Source organism: Prionailurus viverrinus, chromosome B3 (assembly GCF_022837055.1).
Source record: "Prionailurus viverrinus isolate Anna chromosome B3, UM_Priviv_1.0, whole genome shotgun sequence".
In the NCBI taxonomy this organism is placed as follows: domain Eukaryota; kingdom Metazoa; phylum Chordata; class Mammalia; order Carnivora; family Felidae; genus Prionailurus; species Prionailurus viverrinus.
In genome coordinates this window covers 143,301,780-143,327,444 of record NC_062566.1, presented here as the reverse complement: position 1 = coordinate 143,327,444, position 25,665 = coordinate 143,301,780, and the positions used below count along the sequence as shown (strand labels likewise).

At 43.8% G+C, this 25,665-nt stretch overlaps 1 gene segment (V, D, J or C); it reads left to right on the top strand.

Annotated features, from left to right (window-relative positions):
- Positions 1–25,665, top strand: part of LOC125168481 (immunoglobulin delta heavy chain-like) — a 724,259-nt gene that overhangs the window by 63,142 nt on the left and 635,452 nt on the right.

Below are 25,665 nucleotides of genomic sequence, written 5' to 3'. Positions count from 1 at the left end.
AGTGTCCAACATCATACGATCAAGGCTGCAGAAAACAGGATGCATGTCAGGCCCAGAAGTCCTCTCTCAATGGCAATGACTCCTTTATGTGTCTTTCCTTGCTGTTATCTGTCTTTCTTCATGTTTCTTTCCTTACTGTTTCTCTTCACCTCAGAGCATTTTGGGGACATCGATGCATATCCACCTGGGTTCCGTTAGACACTCAGACCCAGAGGGAGACATGGACTTCATGCAAGAAAGTGTCTGTGCCTGGTGATGAGGGGTTTCATCCCACAATTCTCAAGGTATTCCCTCCCACAGATGTGCTGTCTTCAGGACCCACTCATCTTCAGTTCCGAGATGGACATTTGGTGACTGCCCATCTGTGTCCTGCACTCCATCCCCAGACTCATACACATGGCAGTAATATCAATGTCTCAAAATTAATCTCATGTGACAAGTCCCTTTGGCCACATAAGTTATTCTACACAGGTTCAAGAATGACATAGATGACCACAGTCCACACTGATGTCAGGGAAAGTTCACCTCCATCCCACGTGACACTCACATTACCACACCCCCAAATCCTCCAACATGTCAAATCATTAAATATTAAGTCAAGTCCAAAACGTACCTAAATTTCACTACCTCTAAAACCCCAAATGTAACCATGTAGCTTGGGTAGGGTGAGACTGTGGTACCTTCCATCTGGGGGTGAAAATCTCTCCATCAGCCGACCTGCATTTCTAGAAAATCATTGTTGTTCTTCTGAATGCTTCTGCATGGTAACCATAACATAACAGGTACTGACATTCCTATGCCAGAAGAAATACAGTGTAAATGAGAAGTGCATCACCAACAAGAAACAATTTGATTATCAATCTGGGGACACCCGTTAGGTTCAAAGACAGAATGTTCTGAATCTCAGACTCCAACTTGCCTCTGGGATTGACACTTCCTTTTTTCTTAAAGGTGGTACATGTCTGAAGCTGAGCACATTTATCCCAGTTTCATGAAAGTAGAATTTCTGAGCCCAAAAATCTTCTTTTGTTCTCTCGATTATCAAATGAAAAGTTCTTCTGACTCTTGCCAGCTGATAACTATTCAAGATTGTTCCTCACCAATGTTTAAAGGAAATATAACTTATATTCCAGGTAAGGAGCATAGAGAGGGGTTCAAAGATGAGAAGTATGTAGGAGGAGACATCCTGTGAACAGAAGGGTCTGCAGTGCTCACGATGGAAGGGTCTCACCCTTGCATGTTGCATAAATGGGGAGGGGAATAAAGGAGTCACTGTATCTCTGCAGGGGTCTGTGAAACAACAGGAGCACGGGGACCACCGGGGGCAATCACAACCACCAGGGGGAACTCAGAGACCAGGGAGCTCATGATCTAGGACGAGAGATTGGTTGAGGACTGGTCTCCTCTCAAGGGCTTTCAGATCCAGGCTCTGCACACTTATTCTGACACGAACACAGCAAAGAGTTTGTAAAAGCTGTGGAAACACACAAGTGTCCTCCCTGTTTAAATAAACCATGATAATGGGAATACACAAATTTTCCCAGGGTCAGACACTGGGATAAATACATCTTTGATCATTCTCACATGAACAAGAGTTTAGAAGAATAATGATCTCCATTTCATAGATGAAGAAATATTTTTAATTAACATCATTCTTCCTGATCTCAGGTGTTTTGCTTTCAACATATTTCAATAAAATTCAACCATTTTAATGTTATTGAGGCTTTCTTTTTTTAATGTTTATTTATTTTTATGAGGGAGAGAGACAGACTACGAGCGGGCAAGGGGAAGAGAGAGAGAGGAGACACAGTATCAGAATATGAAGCAGTCGCCAGGCTCTGAGCTGTCAGCACAGAGCACGACACAAGGCTCAGACTCATAAACTGTGAGACCATGACCTGAGTCAAGATCGGACACTTAACCAACTGAGCCACCCAGAGGCTCCATATGGAGGGTTTCCATTGATGTCCACATAGAGTTCATGTGTAAATGACCCCTTGTGTTTGTAGAAAACCCCTGGCATCTCCATCAGCTCTGTGAGTCTCTGTCGAGGCTTCTCACTCTCTCCAATTTGTGACACAATAGACCTGGCTTCCATCCATCACTATTCTGGGACTTCTAGAAGGTCAGGAACCTGCAAACCTCACTGGGATGTCCAGCCTTGTCCTGCATGCGGTTCAGGAGGCAGGTTGGTCCCACGATGGGGAGCACACGTTCAGATACTGGGACTACTCTCACCTCATACGTGACCTTGGACACTCACACACTCTGTCTCTGCTGCAGTGTATCTGTTAACCTGTACAATGGTGGTATACTGATTCTTACCTCAAGTGTTTGGGTTCATATGTGAAAATAAAGATTATCATGGGTACTTATAATCACTGCAGCAAAATCACAAATTAATAAATCACAATGTCCTGAAAGATATTGTGACACCAAACACTGCCCCATCCCTTACACCTGCCAAGGGCCACTGGCTTCTTGAGGATTCTATTGCAAAATTTACTATATTGTCAAAGGACATCTGTATGCTGATTAAACCCTCCATCCCTGAAACTGTAGCTGGGAGAAGAGCCCCAGCCCCTAAGTGTTCACATTCAGTGATCAGAACAGAACACAGACATCTCACCATGGAGTTGGGTTCACTTTGGTTTTCCTTGGTTCTATTTAAAACAGTAATTCATGGTGAACAAGAAACACTGACTATGTTAGTGGATATGAGTGAGAGAAACAGTGGATGTGTGACATTTTCCGGACTTGTATCTGTAGATGTCTTGTGTGATGTACAGCTGGTGGAGTCTGGGGGAGACCTGAGAAGCCTGGCAGGGGAGGGGGTCCCTGAGACTCTCCTGTGCAGTCTCTAGATTCACCTTCAGTAGCTAATTGATGAGGTGGGTCTGCCAGACTCCAGGGAAGGGGCTGAATGGGGGTCTACATATCTGTATGGTATAAGATAAGCACCAAATGTCATTATTTTACTCACTGGAATTCAAAACCATTTGTGAAAGAGGCCATTTTTTCCCTAATTTTAATTCTAAGAAATCTCATGGAGGATTTGCTGACTGCATCCAGACACATTTCACTCTGGTCTCTGTAATCTGTTCCACTGGTCTGTGTGTCTGACTCTGTACCAGCAGCACAGTGTTATAGACAATGTACCTCTGCAATACACTTAGAAAGAAGGATGTGTGCTGTCTCCAGGTTTGTTCTTCTTTCTCAGGATTGTTTTCTCACTTCGGTGTGCTTTGTGGTACCATATAAATAAGAATTTCCCAGATAAAAATTGGCATTTTTATTAACTCAACTAATATTAGAAATTATTAGAACACATAAAAGGAATAAAAAGTGTAATACTACAAACAATTAACAAATTGAAATGGATATCTGTAAAGCTAAATGCAATTGAAAAAGCATCTGTACTAAGAAAATAGGTAAAACTCAAACAGATACAATCAGAATTAAGGAGGCGACATAACTGATACCAAAGAAGTGAAAAACAGTAACAGAAAATGCCTAGATAAATATAGACCCATTATTAGATAACAAAGGGCAACTAGGCAACTTTTAGAGACAAACAATCTGCTAGACTGTACTTGAAGAAATAGAAAATTAACAGAATGAAAACAAATAAAATTCAATCTATAATCTAATCATACACCGCCCCAAAAGAAAAAAGTCAGCTAAGTAACAGAGGGCTTTATCTATGAATTATATCAAAATATAAAAGAGACTTAATGACAATACTTCTCAGACTCTTACCAAAAACTGAAAAGAAAGGAATATGCCCCAATTCATCTACAAGACCAACCTTACTATGCTGCAAAATCGAAAGACACCGTAAGAAGAGAAACTAAAGGCCAATATCTCAGATGGACATACATGCAAAACTCCTAGCATAGTGAATGCAACAGCACAATGAAAGGGTCATATGTGACAATGCAGTCACATCTGTTGATCACCTATATCATCATCTATTGATACATATAAAACTAGACAAAATTCAACAAATTGTCATTAGTAAAAAATCTCAGCAACTGAGGGAAAGAAAGAAATAACCTCCACAAAATCGTGGCCATATGAAAAGCCCACACCTGACAGCATATTTAACAGTGAAACACTGAAGCTTTTCCTGTCACGTTAGGAGCCGGGCAAGGATGCTCATTCCCTACATAGGTATTCCACATGGTAACATGAAGACCAGTAAAATATGGCACCCAATGTATGTCATCTTGTCACATTGCTTATTTGGAGGAAAGTCACTTGAGTAACAGCTAGTCTAAGGAAACTGTGACCCTTCTTTGACCCCTGAGAGCAGGAAATAAATCTCTCCTGGAAAACTTCTTCCCTCTACCAGAATGGAAGAACCATCCTTAGCACCAGAAATGGGAACGTAGCACCAAGAAGGCTGTGCAAACAAGCCTTGTTAGTTCCTCACTAATTGACTTACCCAAACCCAAATCTCTGTCTTGTTAACTCTTCGCAAATCCATTTTTTTTTCTAAAAGGCACAAGGGCCGCCTACTTTCTTCATTCTCTGAGTGTCATATTATTAGGAAGCTTGTGCACATGCAAAATGAAACTTATTCTCTTCTGTATATCTGTCTTATGTCAAGTGAATCCTTAGACCAGACAAAGAACACAGAAGCAAAGAAGGAAAAAGCTTTCTGCTCCTACAAGTTGCAGATGTACCCATAAAAATTAGGTAAGAAAATGAAATAAAGACATGTAAATTAGTAAGAAGAAAATTATTTGAGAATCACACGAACTTACACATAGTGAAACCTTAGAAACTCCACAAAAAAAAAGTATTAGAACTAATAAACTCAGGAAAAGTTCAGGATACAAATCAACATACAAAAATATGTTTTATTTCCACACACCAAAAACATAGTATATGAAAAAACTAACAAAATCACACAATTGAAAATGGCACAAAATGGAGCACCTGTGTGGCTCAATCCTTTAAGTGCCTACTGTTGATTTTGGCTCAGGTCATGATCTCATGGTTCCTGAATTTAATTCTAAGGCAGGGTCTGCAATGATTGTGCAGAGCCTGCTTGGGATTCTCTGTCCCCTTCTCTCTCTCTGATCTCCCTCTTCTTCTCTCTGTCACACAAAAATAAACACACATTAAAATTATATGGCACAAAATAAAGTATTTAGGATTAAATTTCATTAAAAAGTAAAATAGCGTACCAAACATGATGTGCTTGGAGAAAGACATGTAAAGTGACAAACACAGATGAAAAGATAACTGTGTTCACAGATTAGAATTATCACAGCGTCTTCTGCAAGAAGTGATCTAGAAGTTCCTCTCAAACACTGGTTTTAAATCTGAAACAAATCTAAGTCTGGAGCTTCATATATAGTAAGAGGATATGCAAATAGGGCCCTCCCTGTGCTGATTAAACCAGTCCAGCTCCAACCCTGCAGCTGGGAGAGGAGCCCCAGCCCCGGGAGTCCCAGGTGTTCCCATTCTGTGATCAGCACAGAACACACACACCTCACCATGGAGTTTGTGCTTGGCTGGGTTTTCCTTGTTGCTCTTTTAAAAGGTAATTCATGGTGAACGACAGACACTGAGCATGTGAGAGGACATGACTGAGAAAGAGTGGATGTGTGACAGATTCCTAACCAAGATGTCTTGTGTCTGCAGGTGTCCAGTGTGACGTGCAGCTGGTGGAGTCTGGGGGAGACCTAGTGAAGCCTGGGGGGTCCCTGAGACTCACCTGTGTGGCCTCTGGATTCACCTTCAGTAGCTATACCATGCACTGGGTCCGCCAGGCCCCAGGGAAGGGGCTGCAGTGGGTCGCATACATTTATGGTGATGGAAGTGGCACAAGCTACGCAGACTCCGTGAAGGGCCGATTCACCATCTCCAGAGACAACGCCAAGAACACGCTGTATCTGCAGATGAACAGTCTGAAGACCGAGGACACGGCCACATATTACTGTGCAAGAGACACAGTGAGGGGACCTCACTGGGAGCCCACACACAAACCTCCCTGCAGGAGGGGATCAGCACCACCAGGGGGCGCACACTATGCACATTTCTGGTTTGTGTTCCCAGGAGCAGGTGCAGATGGAGGTCACAGGCAGGTTTCCTGTCAGGGTCTGGGGCTTCCCCTCCACACAGCAATTTCTCTAGGGAGCCTCTCTGGTCACAGGATTCTGCGTTTATCTATTAACTCTCTGAATTCGCAACTGTGTTGTCATAGGAAAACTACCCTAACATGCACAAAAGACACAGTTGTTTGCATTCCTTACTCCTGTCCCTCAGTATGAGTGAATTGCAGATTTCCTGACGCACAACAGCTGAACCTTTACAGGAGTCCCAGATGCACTCCCTGTGCAGCCAGGCCTACAGGAACCCCCAGACCCCCATTATCTTCACCCAGCACTTGTCCCAAACAACGTGACACTTCCCTCCCGGCACTTGCTACTCAGGAATTTAAATGAGCTACAGCTTTATTCAATTCCTCTAAAGAAGAGATAATTCATCTCCATGTATTAGTCAGGATTCTCCAGAGCAACAGAAACTAAAGCACATTGGTTTCCATGACTAAATACATTGATAAGCCCTCTCATTCCACTCTCACATGCTGGAGACCCAGGAAAACCAGTGGTGTAATTCTCATCTGATTCTGAACTAGTTTCTAGTCTCAGAACGTGAAGAGCTGATGATGTAACTCTCAGAACAAGGGCCAGAGGAGACCAATGTTCCAATTCAAACAGGCACATGGGAAATAAAACTGAGGGAATTCCTCCTCCTTCTGCATCAGTTTCTATTCAGAACCTTAATGGAATGGGTGATGCCCAAGCAGACAGAAACCATGGATAGAAATGCCAGTCTCTTCTGGAACACTTCACAGACATCCACAGAAACAGTGGGGAGTCTGGGCACCCATGATGCAGTCATGATGACACATAAAGGTAATCATGACAAGTTAACCTCCTGTAAATGTGCAGTTCAAAGACGGAAGATTTAGAAGTCCAAGCTATCACTGGCATGGAGCCTGGTGGGTATAGCTGTGCTTCAGTGGAGAAGGAAGGCAGAGTCGCATAGGGGGCATTGTGGTCTGAAATCCCCTGGGAGACTTGGGGAGAGATAATTCCCTTCTCGGGGTGCATTGCATAAAGGGTGTATTGACTCTCGCGGGGCAGGAGAGCTGACAGGCATCATTGCACTGCCATGGTCATTAGCATAGGAGCCTCTGCTGAGAGCAGCTAACTGAACGCTGCCTTCTTGTTCTTCCTCACCATGAACTCCAAGCCCCCAGTGTTCATGCAACTGCCCTCCTGGGATAAACAGCTCCAGCCACATAACTGTGAAACCCTCTCACAGAGGATCAGTGGGGTCCCAGTCATATTGAGTTCATATAATTTGCAGTTTTCAAACCCAGCTAGAGCTCCTGAGATAAAACCTAAGAGCCCTGTGCCACCAGGTGGGCCAATGGTTTGGACACAGACAGAGTGAAGGCAGGGTTCTGATGGAAGCCTGGGACCCACAGGTACAGATTGTTCTCTCTGTAGGAGGGCTTCCTGAACAGGGGAGGCTGGGAACTCCAACTCAAAGGACTAGACAGGGAGCTGATGCCAATATTCCCTCCCACCAATCAGCATGGACAGAATTCAGTGAGCAGCACAGAAACTCCCAGTAGAAGCTGAGCCACTGACACCAAGCGATACCCCCCCTTCCCTTCCTCAGGTGCTTCCTTACTAGAGAAAGAGGGCCTGGAAACCAGATCAGCACCGCGCCCCTCCCTCAAAAGACGACATATACCCCCAAAGGCACCAAGTCTACTGACCATATAGTGAAGCATAGCTTCACCTCTAGAGGAAATAGGAATTAGCCTCTTTTAACAGGCAGAACAAACTCACCTAGTTAAAACTCACAACATTGTGGACAATGTCTAAACACTCATCAATGAAGACAGGGAGAAACTCTGCAGAGGACTTAGCTGAGGGACAGAGCAGCCAATACACGACAGCACAGTGCACACAGAATATGCAACAAATGCTTCCTAAAGTGTCAAGCCCTCAACAGCAATTGAACACTTCTCAATAAAGACACTACTCTAGAAGCAGAAAACAAAACAGGATTTTCTAAAACACTTAAGAAAGCAGAGATATAGACATACACCATGATGGAGGAATTCACCCCAAAAGAAAAAATGGTAAAAAGTCATTGCCAGGGATATTATTAAAGCACATATAACTAATATGCCTCAAACAGAATTTCTAAAAACTCTCACAAGGAAATAGAATTTTTAGCAACTATCATAAGGATAATTGCTGTGCTTGAGGAACGCATAGGAGACATGAAGGAAACCCTTACTGCAGATAGAAATGACCTAAAACCTAGTCATGCTGAAATTTTAAATGCTGTAACCAAGATGTGAAACTGATGGTATATAATGACCTCAAGGCGGAAAGCAGATGAATGAGCAAGTGACATAGAAGATAAAATTATGGGGGAAATGAAGCAGAAAGGAAGAGGAAAATTAAAATATTGCATCACAAACATATACTTAGGAATCTCAGCAATTCCATAATGTGTAATAAAATTCTTTTCAAAAGAGTCCCAGAAGAAGGAGAGGGAGAAAACAAGGGAAGAAGAGTTATCTGAGTGAATTACCATGGGAAATTCCCAAAATGGGGAAGGAAACAGACATACACATATACGAGGCACAGAGAATGCCATATCATTACAAATAGCAAATGTCATTCCTTTCAGGGCTGAGAAACATTCCAGTGTATGAGTATGAGTGTGTGTGTGTGTGTGTGTGTGTGTGTGTAGATATACCACATATACTTTATCCATTTATGAGTCAGTGCTTACTTGGACTGTTTCCATAGCTGGGCTGTTTTTCATAGGGCTGCTATAAACATACAGTTGCAATCCCCTTTAAAGTAGTATTTTTGTATCCTTTGGGTAAATACCTAGGAGTTCAATCGATCAATCATAAGGTAGTTATATTTTTAGCATTTTGAGGAACGCCCATGCTGTTTTCCAGACAAGCTGCACCAGTTTCCATTCCCACAAGCAGTGCAAAAGTGTTCCTCTTTCTCTGTATCCTCACAAACACCTATTGTTCCTTGTGTAGTTGAGTTTAGTCATTCTGAAATGAGTGAGTTGATATTTTGTTGTAGTTTTGATTTATATTTCCCTGAAGATGAGTGATGCTGAACATCTTTCATGTGTTTATTGGCCATCTGTATGTTGCATTTTGGAAAGTCTATTCATGCCTTCTGCTCGTTTTTTTAATAGGATCATTCAATTTTGGAGTAAATTTTATACTATATACAGAAAACCTGAAAAACTCCACCAAAAAAAACTCACTAGAACTGATACAATAAACCAGTAAAGCTGCAGCATACAAAATCAACATACAGAAATTTGTGCATTTCGATACAATAATAATGAAGCAGGAGAAAGAGAAATCAAGGAATTTATCCCATTTACAATTACACCAAAAACCATAAGATACCTAGAAATAACCCTCACTAAAGAGTTACAAGAGCTTTACTCTGAAAAACCTGGGACATTTATGGTACAAATTGAAGAAGACACAAAGAAATGGAAAAATATTCCATGCACATGAATTAAAACAAAAAACATTGTTAAAATCTTGATACTACCCAAAGCAATCTAGACATTCAATGCAAATACTTCAAATATTCCTGTCAAATAATACAAGCATTCCTCACAGAGCTAAAACATATAATTCTAAAATTATCATGGAACCACAAAAGACCTTGAATACCCAAAGCGATCCTAAAGAAGAAAAGAAATGGAGGCATCACAATTCTGGATTTCAAGCTATATTACAATGCTGTAGTCATCAAGACAGTATGCTCCTGGCACAAAAAGAGACACATAGATTAATGGAACAGAGTAGAAAACCCATTAATGGTCAACTAATCTTCAACAAAACAGGAAACAGTATCAAATGGAAAAATGACAGTTCCTTCAACAAATGGTGTTGGGAAAACTGGACAGCAACAGGAAACTCTAATGGAACTGGACCGCTTTCTTACAATATACACACAAAAAAATTCAAAATTGGATGAAAGACCTAAATGTGAGACAGGGAACCATCAAAATCCTAGAGGAAAACACAGGCACCAAACTCTTTGAGCTCGGTCAAAAAACTTCTTACTGGACATGTCCCAGATGCAAGGGAAACAAAAGCAAAAATGAACTATTGGGACCTCAAGATAAACAGCTTCTGTACAGCAAAGACACAATCAACAAAACTAAAAGGCAACTGACAAAATAGGAGAAGATATTTGCAAATGGCATATCAGATAAAGGCTTAGTATCCAAAATCTATAAAGAACTTATCAAACTCAGCACTGAAAAAAACAAATAATCTGGTGAAGAAATGGTCGGAAGACATGAATAGACATTTTTCAAAGAAGACTTCCAGATGTCGAAAAGACACGTGTAATGAGGCTCATTGTCACTCCTCGTCAGGGAACATAAATCAAAACCACAATGAGATAACACCTCACACCTGTCAGGATGGCTAAATTTAACACGGTGGGAATGCAAACTGGAGCAGTCATTCTGGAAAATAGTGTGGAGATTCCTGAAAAAATTAAAAATAGAACTATCCTGTGATCGAGCAATTGTTTTACTAGGTATTTATTCAAAGGATACCAAAATGCTGATTCGAAGGGGCACATGGACCCCAATGTTTATAGCAGCCCTATCAACAATAAGCAAATCATGGGAGAGCCCAAATATCCATCAGGAGATGAACGCATAAAGAAGAGGTGGTTAATATATACAATGGAATATTACTCAGCCATCAAAAAGAATGAAATCTTGCCATTTACAACAATGTGGATGGAACAACAACGTATTAACCTAAGTGAAATAAGTCAGTAAGAAAAAGCCAAATATCATATGATTTCATTCATATGTGGAATATAAGAAACACAACATAGGGGAAGGAAAAATAAGAGAAAAACAGAGGGAAGAAACAGAAAGAGACTCTTAAATACAGAGAACAAACAGGGGAAGTGGGGAAGTTGGGCTAAAAGGGAGATAGGCAGTAAGGAGGGCACTTGTTGAGATGAGAACTGGGTGTTAATGTACGTGATGAATCACTAAATTCTACACCTGAAATCAATACTACACTGTAGGTTAACACACTTAAATTTAAATTAAAAATATTACAAGAAAATTAAATACATACGTATATGAACTCTTGGGAATACCTCAAACTAGCAAGCTTCTGCACAGTGAAGGAAACAATAAACAAAACTAAAAGGCAACCTATGGAATGGAAGAGGATATTTGTTAATGGCATATCCCCAGGGTTAGGATCCAAAGTATGTACATTTTTAAAAATTATTTTCACTTATCAGTACAGAGTGCGTGCCCATGCATACTTTGTGTGAGAAGCAAAACTCGTGTATTGTGGTAAGATCTCACTGAAACTGAGATCCACCCTCTTCACTAAATTTTAACTGTACACTACAATATTGTTAACTACATATGTAATGTTGTGGAGAAGACCTCTAGAACTTAGTCGTCTTCCAAAGCAGAAAATCACACCCCTTGATATCTAACCCTCATTGCGCCTTGCTGCCAGCCCCTGGCAACTGCCACTCCACTATGTTTTATTGTTATCAAAACCCAAATTCAGCTACCTGTTGCTGGAAAGGTCAACGTTCAAAGTTTTAGTTTTGGTAGGAAAGGAATTTGAGCTTTATGCACAAGTCCAGCCACTGGTGAGAATGCAGACTCCTGTCCAAAAGCCAACTCTGAGGTTTCTCCCTGACGCAGGGGTATTAAAGGAGTAGAGCATATTTAATGAAACAAGAGAGTTCCATGGTTGATAACGTCTTTTGATCATGTGCAGATTCCACGGTGCAAGCTGCCAAAGTTACCTCAACTCCCTGGCATCTCCAGCTGAGGAGGGAACCACACATGCATGGGAGGAGACTGCCAGAGGCCAGGGAAGAACCCCAATAAGGGATTAGAGTGGAAAACCCCTGGGGCTCACACATGATCAGCAGTATTTTCTGTTCTCCCCAGCTGGCATAAAAAAAAACAAAACAAACTAAAATACAACCTTGTACTTCACGAATAATAACATAGACTACTGGGAAATGTTTCCTCGGTAAACTCAGAGGAAGCTTCAAACCAAAAACCAAAAGGATCAAATGGCTTGAAAACCAATGTCTAACCAGAATGAGACAGGAAAAACGACAAAGCTATTCTTTTAGTCACCTATAAAGGTAAAATTGACAATGTCCACCTCCACATCCCAAGGAAGTAGGAAGCATTGGTCTCCATAATGAGGAAAAGCAGTCGTCCATAGAAAGTGACCCAGCAGTACCAGAGGACATGGAATTGGTAGAGAAGTTCAGGGTGTTAAAATTTCATATCCCATATTCACTAGCTGGAGGAAAGATGGAATGTGTTGAATAGAGCCATGTCTCTGGGTCCAAGTCCTTACTATGTCCATGTGAGGACGCTTGAACTGGCTCACCTGCTTCTCCCACATCCACCCCAGCTGAACTGTTGTGCAGGGTCACACAATGCCACACCCTGGGACTGTTACCTAACCCCACAAGTGGATCCCAGGTGCAGGGTGCTGGCCACCCGGTACAGCCCTCTGTTCTGTCAGATGGCCTAGACCTCACTTTGCTGAGGATCCTCCATTTATCCACTCTCACTGGCAGATGTCCCAGAGAAGGGGCATGAGGGTGGCAGAGGGCCAGGTCACCTTGAGGGCGTCCCTCCTGCAGTTTGCACTCTGGGCAGTGCTGCTCCTGTCCAGGGTCTCAAGGTCGTCCCTCATGGCGCTACATCTCCTTCATATGGTAATTACAAAGAAGGAGCGGCACAACAGCAAGGGTATTCAGATGCCTGGCTTGCTGTCCTGTAGCCTGTGTTTTGGGGCCAAGAGACACATTATCCACATGTGGCACAAGACACCCTTTTGGCCCATACATCTGCTGATGATGACTCAAGATGATCAGGTGCCTTTCAGATGGACTACCCCTCCATGCTTCCAGACTGTTACTACCTCGGCTACCTGGAGGAGATTCCTCTTTCCATGGTCACCATGAACACGTGCTATCAGGGCCTTGAAGGTATCATGAAGTTGGATGACCTTGCCTATGAAATCAGACACATCAGCAATTCCCAACATTTGAACACATTGTTTCTCAGAGAGTGGCAGACACCAACTCAATGGGACCTACTTATAACCTGGGATATACCCTGTTCCTCAAGCAAATACCAGTGCAGTGCTCAGGATCTCTAGTAAATTGTAGTCATCCCATCACAGAATTTTGCTCTCAGTTCCAAAACAATATATAGTGTGTTCAACCACGGGTCAAAATGTACCCAATTCCTAATAAGGCTAGTTAGCTTAATTGACTCATTGTTTCATGGGATTCATGTAAGTTACTATATTGGTTTCATGATAATTTATAATGAGAGAGATCCAGCTAACATGGGCAAATATGTGTTGAATCAGAGTCCTTTTTTTTTTTTTTGATACTATGAGTCCAAGGGTTTTCGAATTCTTAAACCACATTTATCCTTAGTTGTGATTTGAGATGGATCCCATGAAGTTAATTTCAGTCCAGTTGTATGTACTATATGCCATCCACAAAGCCCTATCATGATGGGTTATTTAGGCTGATATTATTTACTCTTGTCTGTCATAGCAACACATCAGATTGCAAAATGTATAGGTTTGTGGGTTGACACTGATAAATATGCTTGCCAGAAAAGGCCCAACTGCATTAGGACCCAATTCCCTTGTATACCTGAAGCTTTCAGTAAGTGTTCCTTCAATCATACACAGTACATAATCAGTGGCAGATTAGGCAAGTGTCTCTTCAACATCTAAATGGTGCATTGAAATAAAAGCCTGACCCACAATCATTTCGGAAACTACTTAGCTGACCCAGGCAAGCATTGTGACTGCAGCTCCTTAGAGCAGTGCTATAGCAATCTATGCTGTATGAGTGATTGTATTTTAACCCCTGGGGACAAATGTAATACAGGCAGATGCTATACAAACTGCACCGATTTCGATGCTGGGACACTTGGCAGGCCAATCCAAAATATATGTGATCTTCCAGAGTCCTGCCGTGGGGTGTCCTTGTCATGCCCTAATGACTTCCATATGCAAGATGGAACCACGTGCACTGAAGAGGGCTGCTGCTATCATGGGAACTGCACTGACCACACTATGCACTGCCAAGAAATCTTTGCAAAAATTCTGGAAAGGTGAAGATGTCTGCTATACCATAAATAAATAAAGCAGCAGATATGGACACTACAGAAGACCCTGGGGATTTCAACACTGAACACTGTTCCCACACAGACATGCCATGTGGAAGGCTGCAGTGTAGGATTTCACACATCTCCCTCAGCTGCAAGAGCATGTTGGATTCCATCCGTCTGAGATCTCAGGGTTCTGGTGTTTACGGCTGGGTTCATGTCATAGCACAACTGATATTGGTCATGTGAGAACTGGTACCCCCTATGCTCGTAAAAAGTTCTGTCAGGACACCTACTGCACTGGCAGTGTGGCTCAGCTGAACTATGACTGTATCCCGGAGAAACGCAGTCACAGAGGGTCGTGCGACAATAACAGGAACTGCCAGTGCCACATAAGCTGGGATCCTCCATGGTGCACTGGACGAGGCACTGGTAGGAGCACAGACAGTGGACCCCTCCAAGAAGAATGGGGCCAGTCAGGCAAACTCATGAATCCCTGTTATATCTCAGAGCAGTTTTTGGTCCCATTTAAGCCATAATACCTGCATTCCTTGTGGTGTCGCCACAAATGTCAAATTATCAACCCCGAGAAAGTTAAGGGACTGATTGTTGCTGACGACAATCCATAATTAGCCTCCTGACTGCTGAACAACTATAGACAATCCAACTGGCACATGTGTGAATATACAGTAATGAGGCTGCAGAGCTGACATCCACGTTTCGGGGGTCTGCAGGAGACACAGGGGTCCACAGGCACATTAGGCTCTGACACACATCTCTCATGGCTCACTGACCAGAAGGCTGAAATAAAACTTAAAAACTGCATGCTTGTGGCCTCTATGTATATATCTAAGCTTCCAAGAGCCCAAACTGAGCCCCAGATTATGTGAAGAGGACCTGAGTCAGCATCTGGGTCTTGAACTGAGGTATATGCTTCCAGAATTAAGAGACGTTCACACAAGCTCTTTCAGGGACAAATTCATGAGTTGTCTCCAAAACTGTGCGGTTGCACACTGAACATTTTCTCATTCTCCAGGTAATCTGTTTTCCCCCATTCCCAATGTGGGTTCAGGATAATGGAGGGCTACCACCCACCCACACTGCCTGTTCCACACTGGAGTGTCTGTGGGCTGTGAGGGAAGGGGACTGGCATTAGGTTCCACCTAGCACAAGCTGTGCCTCCCTGGAGACAAAATTTCCAAATATGGGAGACTGAGACCATGAGACTGAATGGAGCACCCAATGAAATGAATCAGAAAGGCAGGCACAAGTGCCTGTGGATGACTCTGGCATCCAGTTGGAGCCCAATGAATGTGAATCCCTGCTCTCTTTCTCTTGCCTACCTTTCAGTGAGTTTAACCGTAGATAAGGATCTGCCTAGGATTCCCACTTTGGTTTTCTGAGAGCCTTCTCGAATAACCACACAGAGGTGAGCCTGTGAAAAGTTAGGTACTTCAGCCCCATCCATTCTCAAGTAATCAGGTACTTGCTACCCTGTTTTCTATGTCCTGATCACTGGGACTGTGGAAAAGAGGCCTGCTCTTCCCAAGGTCCTTGTGTACCCTTGCTTCTGGGCCCTGTGAGTCATAAATCCTGTGCCTCCATTTCCTTTGTTGGGGGTGCACTGAAACCCCACCTTGAGTCAGGAGGGCCCCATGAATCTCATGTATCCAAAGCCAGAGCTCAGATGCCTAGGGAGCCGCCTGTCCACGCCCTGAGCAATGGCTCTTGCCTATTCCTTCAGCAGGATACAGTCTACATGTTCTTAATTTTGTACAACAGCTGGGGTCCCCAACACATTTGTCCCCAGGGATGGAATTGGGGGTCTAGGTGGTGCCCTCCAACAATGTGTTAGCACTGAGAATGGCTCACTCGTTCCTCACCCCCACATCTCAGCTGCTCTGGGAAGGAGCTGGAGCTTGCTGGTGGTCTGTAGCTTTGCTTTGGGCTGATGCCAGGTGTTGCCAGAAACCCCCACCCTAAGTTACCAATGCCATAAAAGGTCAGACTCCCTGCAGAGACCAACAATCAGGAACCATCCTGGGGTTCCAGAGGTGTGTATTTCCTACTCATCTCCAAGTGAGATATTGCCGGACACCGAAGACCATATCCCTAGATTAGTGTCAAAGAAGACGCCAGCTGCTGGGTCCACTGTGTTGCAACCAGTACCCTGGTGTTGTGTTTGCTTAGCCATGCCTACCTAGTGACACAGGCAACTCTAACAGGAGCATCATGTCTCCCTGGGCGGAGGACATGACCAAGGCAACCTCCCCCTACTGGCTGCATTCCTCACTGCTGCTGACAATGACTCCCTATTTAACAGGTGTTGTCGGGGACACCTCAGTGTGGGAGGCCTCAGCACACTTGTCTGGGAAGAGGTAACTTCTATCCCAGGTCCTCCCTGTCAAGACCACTACACCAACATATACATGGACCAGTGTGAAAGAGAGAAATGGTGACAGGCACTACACCATCATGAAAATGCAAGGTTTCCTGGAATAATTTGTCCAAAGGGAGGGAGACAAGGACATTGATTGGCTCTAGTGGGTCTTCACAATTGGCTCCAAGCTGTTGTTTAAGCACGTGACATACTACAGCTGTCTGGATTGGTCCAAGTGCCCCAGAGCCATAAATCACTGAAAAGCTCAAGCTATCAACGGCCTGTTTACTTAGAGACAACCTACGGAGCTTCCAGTCTTTTCAATGTATCAAAAGGCTATCACAATCACACCGAGGCACCGATCAGGAGACACAGACCAAATAAAAAGCGAAGACTTTGATCAAGAGGCTCCCCAGGGCCCCAGAGCCCACAGAGGTAGGAAGGAAGAAGCTCTGATTCTCCAGACTTGGATTCTTTTTTTTTTTTTTTATTTTTTTTAATTTTTTTTTCAACTTTTTATTTATTTTTGGGACAGAGAGAGACAGAGCATGAACGGGGGAGGGGCAGAGAGAGAGGGAGACACAGAATCGGAAACAGGCTCCAGGCTCTGAGCCATCAGCCCAGAGCCCGACGCGGGGCTCGAACTCACGGACCGCGAGATCGTGACCTGGCTGAAGTCGGACGCTCAACCGACTGCGCCACCCAGGCGCCCCCAGACTTGGATTCTTATGGCAGGACAGCACAGGCCCACTGGGAGAGGTCAAGTCCAGGTGATGCAATCGAACTCTAAGATAGAATGGGGACAATTCAATGCGTGTGGGTTTTACTTTTTTTTTTTTTTTTGGCCTTATGTCATGTGCCCATGAGCCCTTGTCCATTTCCACCTGGAGGAGAGGCACTTGACAACAGAATCTAAGGAGGTCTTCTTGAAGGACCACTCTGATCTTAAGCCTTGTGCCAATACGATTCATGGAAATACCAGCTTTAGTGTAGCAGGCATTAGCATGCATGCCATAGTCAGATGTGAAAAGGAGAATTTTCAAAAAGCCCAAGACTTCTTTGCTGCAAATGCTGATGGGATCACCACCGCCATAGATAGGAGCCCACAAGAGGGTTCCAGAAGTGCCCCATTCAAGGGGTGGAACTTCAACCCAGATCTCTTGCCCTAGAGATGAGGCCCACACTTCTCTTTATGCACAGCTCTGAGAAGAGGGGTCCCTGGTGACTTAATCTCAGGACAGCCTGAACACAAGTCAGAAACTTTGATCAGACTCTTTGGGATCTTCGAGAGAATGCTGTTCCTGCCCTTCAGGTGGGTGCCATCACTTCTCTGGACATGACAGCCCTGGTAGTGGGGAGCTGGGATCCCAGTGGGTGGGGAGATGCCAAGGCCCCTGCCTAGGGACCCGGAAGTTTGGGGAGTATGTCCTTCCTCCTGGGACAACTGCCTCTACACTTCTGTAATTACCCTGTAGGACACAGACACAGACAACACTTTGTCTCATTGACCCTGAAGCAAGGTACAGTTTTTCCCAAGAACCCCTCCAAATATAAGTGTGGTGCTCCTTAGCTTACTAGGTATAAAGAGAGGGATAGTAGAAGGGTCTCAACATCCCTTTGATATCACTATTGGAAGAATCTTTACTGAATTTCTTTTAGCAACGGTGGCCCCTTTGACCCTGCATTGTCTTCTTAATGGTGTGGATGCCTTCACATGCCATCAAGGCCAGTGGGAACAAACCCAGTGCCTGGCTTTCCTGGGGGGAGCTACATATCAGGAATCTGTAGGACTGCAAATTGCACCCCCCCACACATGCAATTAAGACAGTATATGTACATCAATATTGTGTGCAATAGAGGACTGAGTAATTGCAGCCCATAATTCAAGATTTACTGAAGGAGGGGGGACATTAAACACACCAGTTCTCCTTTCAGTCTGCCCACTTGATGGGTATTAAAGCCCCCTCCTAACAGGTGGCACTTTACAGTTGACTACTGAAATGTAAATTCCCAGCTTTCCATAAGATGGCTCACATTCCCAAGACTGTCTAGGCAGTTGAGGGTACCTCAGGGGCCACAGGGGAGACTCTGTCATGACTGAGCTAGCCAGTATGTCCCATTCAGCATCAATGAACAAGGAGTCCCAGCCACAGTCTGCTCTCAACCTGTACATCTCTACCCTGCTGCCTTGGGAATTCCTAACAGTCCAAAGAGTGCCAAGATGTTAGCATGACAAGCTCATGTAGAGCCTGTCATGAGTTCCCACTGGTCTGGGCAATTGAGGGTCACTGTCACTGGTCAATTATCATGCATTCCTGAAAGTTTGTGAGACATGGGAGGCCTGCAGCCCTTCAGCAGCTATAAGGTGGGTTTTTTCACCTGACTGAGCTACTCCAGATTTTCGGTCTACTTTCATATGATTTGTGCATTTAGGCAGCTTTACCTGGAAGTGGCTGAACTATGCCACTTGATGCACAGGTAGTCTGAGTGCCAATGAAACATTTTGGGATCTGGAAAGTGTTTGTGCCATGGGGGTTATGCTGGAGCACCTAGTGAAGATCTGGCACCAGGTTGCCTTGCTATGTCACCGAGAGAGAGAACCCAGCACCATGAACGTCTTCATACAAAGGGAAATATTCTCTCCCAATACTTGACCTGAGCAAAGGACCATCCTGAAGCTTCCATCAAAGTTGTGGTCCCAATCAATGCAGTGGAAGGAAAGGCAGAGTGACATTGTCGTGCTGGTTGTGGACACCACACTCTTCCATTTGTCCATCCACATGGTGCATTCACCTGCTTGCATTGGCAGGAAATAACACTGCTTTGGGGGCTTACTTGCTATCCTGATGTCAAAAAAATTGACAATCAGACTGATTATTTAATGTAGACAGGACTTGGAAAACCTGTGTAGGGGTCTATGTCTGACTTGCTGAGATAACTACACAGGTGAATGGGGCAGATGCAGTCTGAAGATAGACAGTCATAGAGGTTCAGAGGGAGAGCAGGAAATATAGTCAGTCTTTTAATAGTGGGGGAAAGGGTGGGCTCCATTTTAAAAAGTTTTTTTTTTTTTTCCTGACAGGAAAGAGCCGGAAAATGAAACTAGGTGGAAATGCAGTTTTTTGATCCATGACCTACTATGTGATGCCATGTGCTTCCGGAGCCTGGGAATTGGCTCTGGGAATCCTTACCAATGGTCATCATGGGGATGGTCATCCACGGTCTTGACAATGGCGATCCGGAACTATTTTGTGCAGCTTGCATGAATCCAGAGGAATCTTTCCCTAATTCTGATGGCAGTGTAGTCGGTTAGGAGTTCGTCATAAGGTCCTTCTCAGCGAGGTGGCACTGGGTGCTCTCTGAAGACCTGATGAGCGTCCCATATTCTGTAGAAAGGGTGGCAAGGCTAGTCAGTGGCAGAGGCCATGTTCTTATTGTCTGTGGATGATATGACCCAAGTGTACCTGTTAGTTCTTGGACATGGCTATGCATGGCATCAACTTGGTCATATAAGTTATCATGAAGTTCACTCAATCAGTAAAGAAAGGGTTAAGGACTCCTTTCGAAAATACTGTTGCAAAGGGGGTCAGTCCCTGCCTGCTATTTGGAGCATTCCAAATCTCTTTAAGGGCCAAGGACAATGATTCTGGATGTTCCAGGCCACTTTCCAGGCGGATTTTTCCTGAAGGAATTTTGTGTCTAGTTTTTCATGTTCCATATCTGTTCCCCTAATCCACATATCCTCATCGTCCTCTTCTGTGATGATTAAGGATGATGTGGGGTATGAAATTCTAATTATCACCCCCAGTCTTTGCAAGTACATAGTTTGTCTATGTGCTGAAGTGAGTTCCTTGGTCTGGCTAAATCCATAATGGAATGGGAAAGCCAGGAACCATCTCAGGCATCACATTCTTTACCACAGTCGTGGCATTGGCATGTCCAGTCAGACAGCATCAGTCCATCCACCAAACATACAGCCATTAACCAAAGAGGAAGCCAATTTGTCAAATCCATCTGGAGAGCCCCAGTGGGAAGGGAGGGGCTAGAGGGACTCCCTGGGGCCTGCTGATATTATACAAAACTTGGAGAGATTTACAAGTAGTGCCCTGGGAAATAATTTAGTCAGAGGTTTAGTGGATGCCTGGGAAGAACCCACTCTCTCTCAGTTTCCTAATTATGCCATCTCATGGGGTTGGTGCAAGACCAAAGGAGAGAAGAAAGGGGCCTCAGCAAGCCCATTCAACCCCAACGTACACCCCTTCTGATCATTATCTGTCCACCTGTCTTTTCCCATTGTGAGGAACTTACATGATAAACAATTGTCCAAGTCAGGGAAAAAGGCAGGCTTCTAAAGTGAAGGAAAGGACAGGGGCCTCTCGTCTTGGCTGTGTATTTGACAGCCTTGTGAGCTCTGTCAGTCGCTGGAGAGACAGTGGCAGTCTCCTCACGGTTTGGGCTGGAGAGTGACTGTTGGCAATTTTAGCAGAAAGATCAGTTGCATATAATAGGGCAGCAATTATAGGCCTGCTGGCAAAATGTCCTCTGTCCTCTGGTACTCATGGCGGTTAGGACCTGTGGGATTTCCAGAGGGTGCCAACAGCCCTGAAGACTCCAGCGTATGTCTGGAATGCCTGTGAACAGTGGCGGTCTTTCCCTTTGCAGATGTGCAAGCTTGGGAAAACCTGGGAGCCCAGTGGCTTAGACTGATTTTACAGCAGGCAGAGAGGATGCCTGGAGTACTTCTAGTAGGGACACTGGCCTGAGTGGTTCCTATTTTTCCCCACATACAGAAGCTGTCACAAAATACAAGTCAGGGTGGGGCACCTCGGTGGCTCAGTTGGTTAAGCTATGGGCCTCAGCTTAGGTCATGATCTCGCAGTTTGTGAGTTCAAGCCCCACATCAGGCTCTGGACTGACAGCTCAGAGCCTGGAGCCTACTTCAGATTCTATGTCTCCCCCTCTCTCTACCCCTCCCCTGCTCACACCCTGTGTCTCTCTGCCTTTCAATAAGAAATACATGTAAAAGAAAAAAAAATTTTTTTTTAAATAGAACTCAGTGTTGACCACCAGATGTCCCAGAAACCATTCCTGTAGCTGAGGGCAATCGTGTGGAATGAAGTAGGGTCTCCCCTTTTAAATTTTTTTAATGTTTATTTATTTTTGAGAGAAAGAGTGTGAGTTGGGAGGAGCAGAGAGAGAGAGAGGGACACAGAATCTGAAGCAGGCTCCAGGCTCTGAGCTGAAAGCACAGAGCCAGTTGCAGGGCTCAAATTCACAAACCGCAAAATCATGACCTGAGCTGAAGTAGGATGCCCACCAACTGAGCCACCCAGGTACCCCAGGTCTCCCTTTTTAGGGAGGGGAGTGGGATAGCCTCATTTAAACTGTTAACATGACACCAGATGATGGAGGGGTTGGTCAGTGGCCTGCTGGTAGGTAGGTGGTGGGCCTGGAAATTACAAACTTGTCAGAGAGGAATACAGAGGTGAGTGGGGATCCTAATGTATCCAGACAGCAGTTGTGGGGGTGCAAGCATGCAGTGGGGCCTGATGGCCCAAGGTCTAATTTTCATGGGAAGAAAGTTATAGGACATATCCGAGAGGCACAGGTTGTCGCAGGATACCTGTAGCCACTCCATTTCCATGGAATGAGAGGTGAAACATGTTATTGATATTCAGACAGCTGAGAGTTTGGGGTGTGCACAGAGCTAATATTAACACTTTAAAGTAGGTTAATTACTCTGAAAGCCACGAAAAGAAATCTGTGGCAGCATCAGGTAGGGGTGAGGCGCTCACAGAGACAGAGCAAAGCATTGAAGTTAGGGGTCCTTGGGAAGCAGTAGCCAGGTTTCCTTAAAAGGTTATGCAACTGCATTTTTGTACTGGTGAGAGGGATGAGAAAATCTGACAAGACACTTTGTGGGGAGTTTTGAAGCACTGTGACATAGTCCTCGTTGGCAGTAGCTGTTTGCAACCGTGGATATTAAGAAGACAGGAGGGTGTGTGGCCCTGTCCGGCTGGTGCTTTAGGAGGGTGGGGGAGTCTGCAAGGGCTCTCTGACTCCTTTGGTAATAGAGCGACAAGTCAGGGACATACGAAACAAGAGTGCAGCCTTGGGTGAAGGCACAGAATGTAAGTTGGCTTCAAGAACTTGGAGTAATATTGAGCCCAACTTAGTTGCCTTCCCCAGGCATACATGAAAAGAGAACTAGTGAATCAGAGTACAATGGAATTGACAAGAAAATCAAGATGTTCATTCCAGTAATGCATCTTCATCACCAGGAATTGAGGCATGAGCAGCAGCCCAGTTAGGGACAAAAGATGGGCGGGGGGGGAGGTAATAGATGACTAAAGACTTTATGGTTCCTACATTGTACAAATCAGTGGCCTTGCCTTCTGAATCAAATTCTGTTCTTTCTTAACTCACAAGATCGGGGTGTTACACGGTGAGGAGGTAAAGCAAGAACATCCTGCGGTAACAGAGTCTATCACAGGGTCAGGTCCTCCCTCTGCAGCAAGACAGGGCATCTGGCTACTGATGGGTGGGGGCAGCTCCTTTCTCAGGCCCCCTGAGCACAGGCTCTGCACTGGGGGCAATCCATCCTCTTGTGCATGTGAGGCCCAGACACTAGTGGGCACGTCTTTAAGACTCATCCTCTGAGGAGCACTTTGAATGGAGGTGGGTCTCCATTAGGGAAAGGGGGAAGCTTGAGGTGTGGTCTGATGGCAGGGAAATGAGAACACCTTATTGTCCCTCCTGCATTTTGGATATTAACTCCTTTTCAGTATTTTTTATTGTAATGTCTACCCTCCCATAGACTGCCTTCCAGCTCTGCAAATATTTGCTTGCCCCTTTTCTAGTATGGTGTAGTCCCCCTTGCCTGCTTTGTTCTCGGTGACTTTGGTTTTATATCAAATCATTATCAAGTGAATGTCATCATGTTTATCTTTCATGTTTTCTTTGAAGGCATTTAGGTTCAAGTGTTCTTCTTAATCCTTCATCCATTTTGAGATTTTTTTCTGTCGACGTATATGTATGAAGCAAGATTATGGTCAAATGTTATTATTTTGCATGTATATATCAATACTATTTTTTAATTTTTACTTTGTTTTTGAGGGAGAGACACAGATCATGAGTAGGGAGGCACAGAGATAGAGGCAGAAACAGAATCCAGGCCCTGAGCTGTCAGCAGGAGACTGATGTGAGGCTCGAACCCACAAACCGTGAGATCATCACCTGAGTGGAAGTGGGATGCTTAACTGACCGAGCCACACAGGTGCCCCTAGTCAACACCATGTTTAAGAGACACTATCCTCCTCCTACTGTGCATTGTTGGAAATCTCATGGAGGATTTGCTCACTGCATCTGCAAACTTCTACTTCTGGGCTCCGTAATGAGCTCCACTGGTCTAAATGTCTCATTTGATGCCAGCAGCACACTGTTGTGGTTAATGTACCTCTGCAATATCTTTAGAAAGAGAGAAGTGTGATGTCTCCAGGTTCTCTCGACGTCATGATTGTTTTGTTGTTTCCATGTGTTGTGTGCTTTCATAAGAATTGTATATTTTTCAGATTCCTTAAAAAACTCATTGGCATTTTTATTGACATAACAAGATAAACATAAAAATAACATAAAAAGATAAAGCAGACAGAACATAGAGACTATCACAAATACAGAAAACAAATCAATTACATAAAAATTTGTATTTGGAAAAGTATGTAAAATTTGAAACAAATAGGTAGCCTGGGGAAATAGGGAAGACTCAAACAAATGCAATCAGAATTGAAAGAGGAGACATAACTGAACTAAAGACATGAAAAGGATCATTAAAGAAAAACTTAGGTATTTATAGGCCAACAATTAGATCACCAAGAAGTAATTACACATATTATGCCATAATGTAGTCCACCAAGACTGTTTCATGGAAAAATACAAAATGAACAAAAGAAAAATTAACAAGATTTCTCTATCTAAAACCTCACCCTCCAAGTAATCTGCATAGGAGTCCATGGCTTTATTAAAACTTCTAAGTATTTAAAGAGGAATTAATGCCAATATTTCTCAAACTATTACAAACCACTGATAAAAAACAGCACTCCCAAATGAAATTTGTGAGGACAGCATTGTTTTCACACCAAAACCAAAGAAAGACACCACAAGAAGGGAAACTACAGGTCACTATCTCAAATGAACATACATGCAAAATTCCTTCACAAAATCTGAGCATACTGAATTCAACAGAATATTGAGAGGATCATACAACATAATCCAGGGTGATTCACTCCAAGGATGCAAGGATCCTTCAACATACACAGATACATAAATGTGATGTCCTCCATTAACAGAGGGAATGATTGAATCAAAACATTAGACAAAATTCAACACATGTTCATCATTTAAGAAGAACCCAATTAAAAAGGAACTGAAGGAAATTACCTCCACATGATCATGGCTACTATGAAAAGCCCACACCTGACAGCATATTGAACAGTAAAATGCTGAAGGCTTTCCTGTCAAATCAGGAGCCAGGCAATGATGGTCACCCCTAACATAAGCATTCCCCATGGTAATGTGAAGAATACATATGCCACCTCAAACTATGTCATCTTGCCAGAGTGCTTATTTGGATGAAAGTCACTTGAGAAATAGTCCAAGTACACTCAGACTCGCCATCGTCCCTTGACAGCAGGATATAAATCTCCCTCCCGTGTACCAAGAGGGAAGAACCATCGTTAGCACCAGAATAAGGAACACAGGGACAAGAAGGCTATGCAAACAAACCTACTTAATTGGTGACTAACATAATACCTCAAACTTAACTCTTGCCAAATCCAATGATTTGTTTCTGAAAGACACAAGTGCCACCTGCTTTGTCCTTTCTCTGGGTGTCATATCATTAGGAAGGCCATGCCCTTATAAAATGAAATTTATTCTCTCCTGTAGATATGTCTTACGTCAACTGAATCCTTACACTGGCTAAATCCCAGAAGAAAAGAAGGGAAAAGCTTTCTTCTCCTACAACTGGA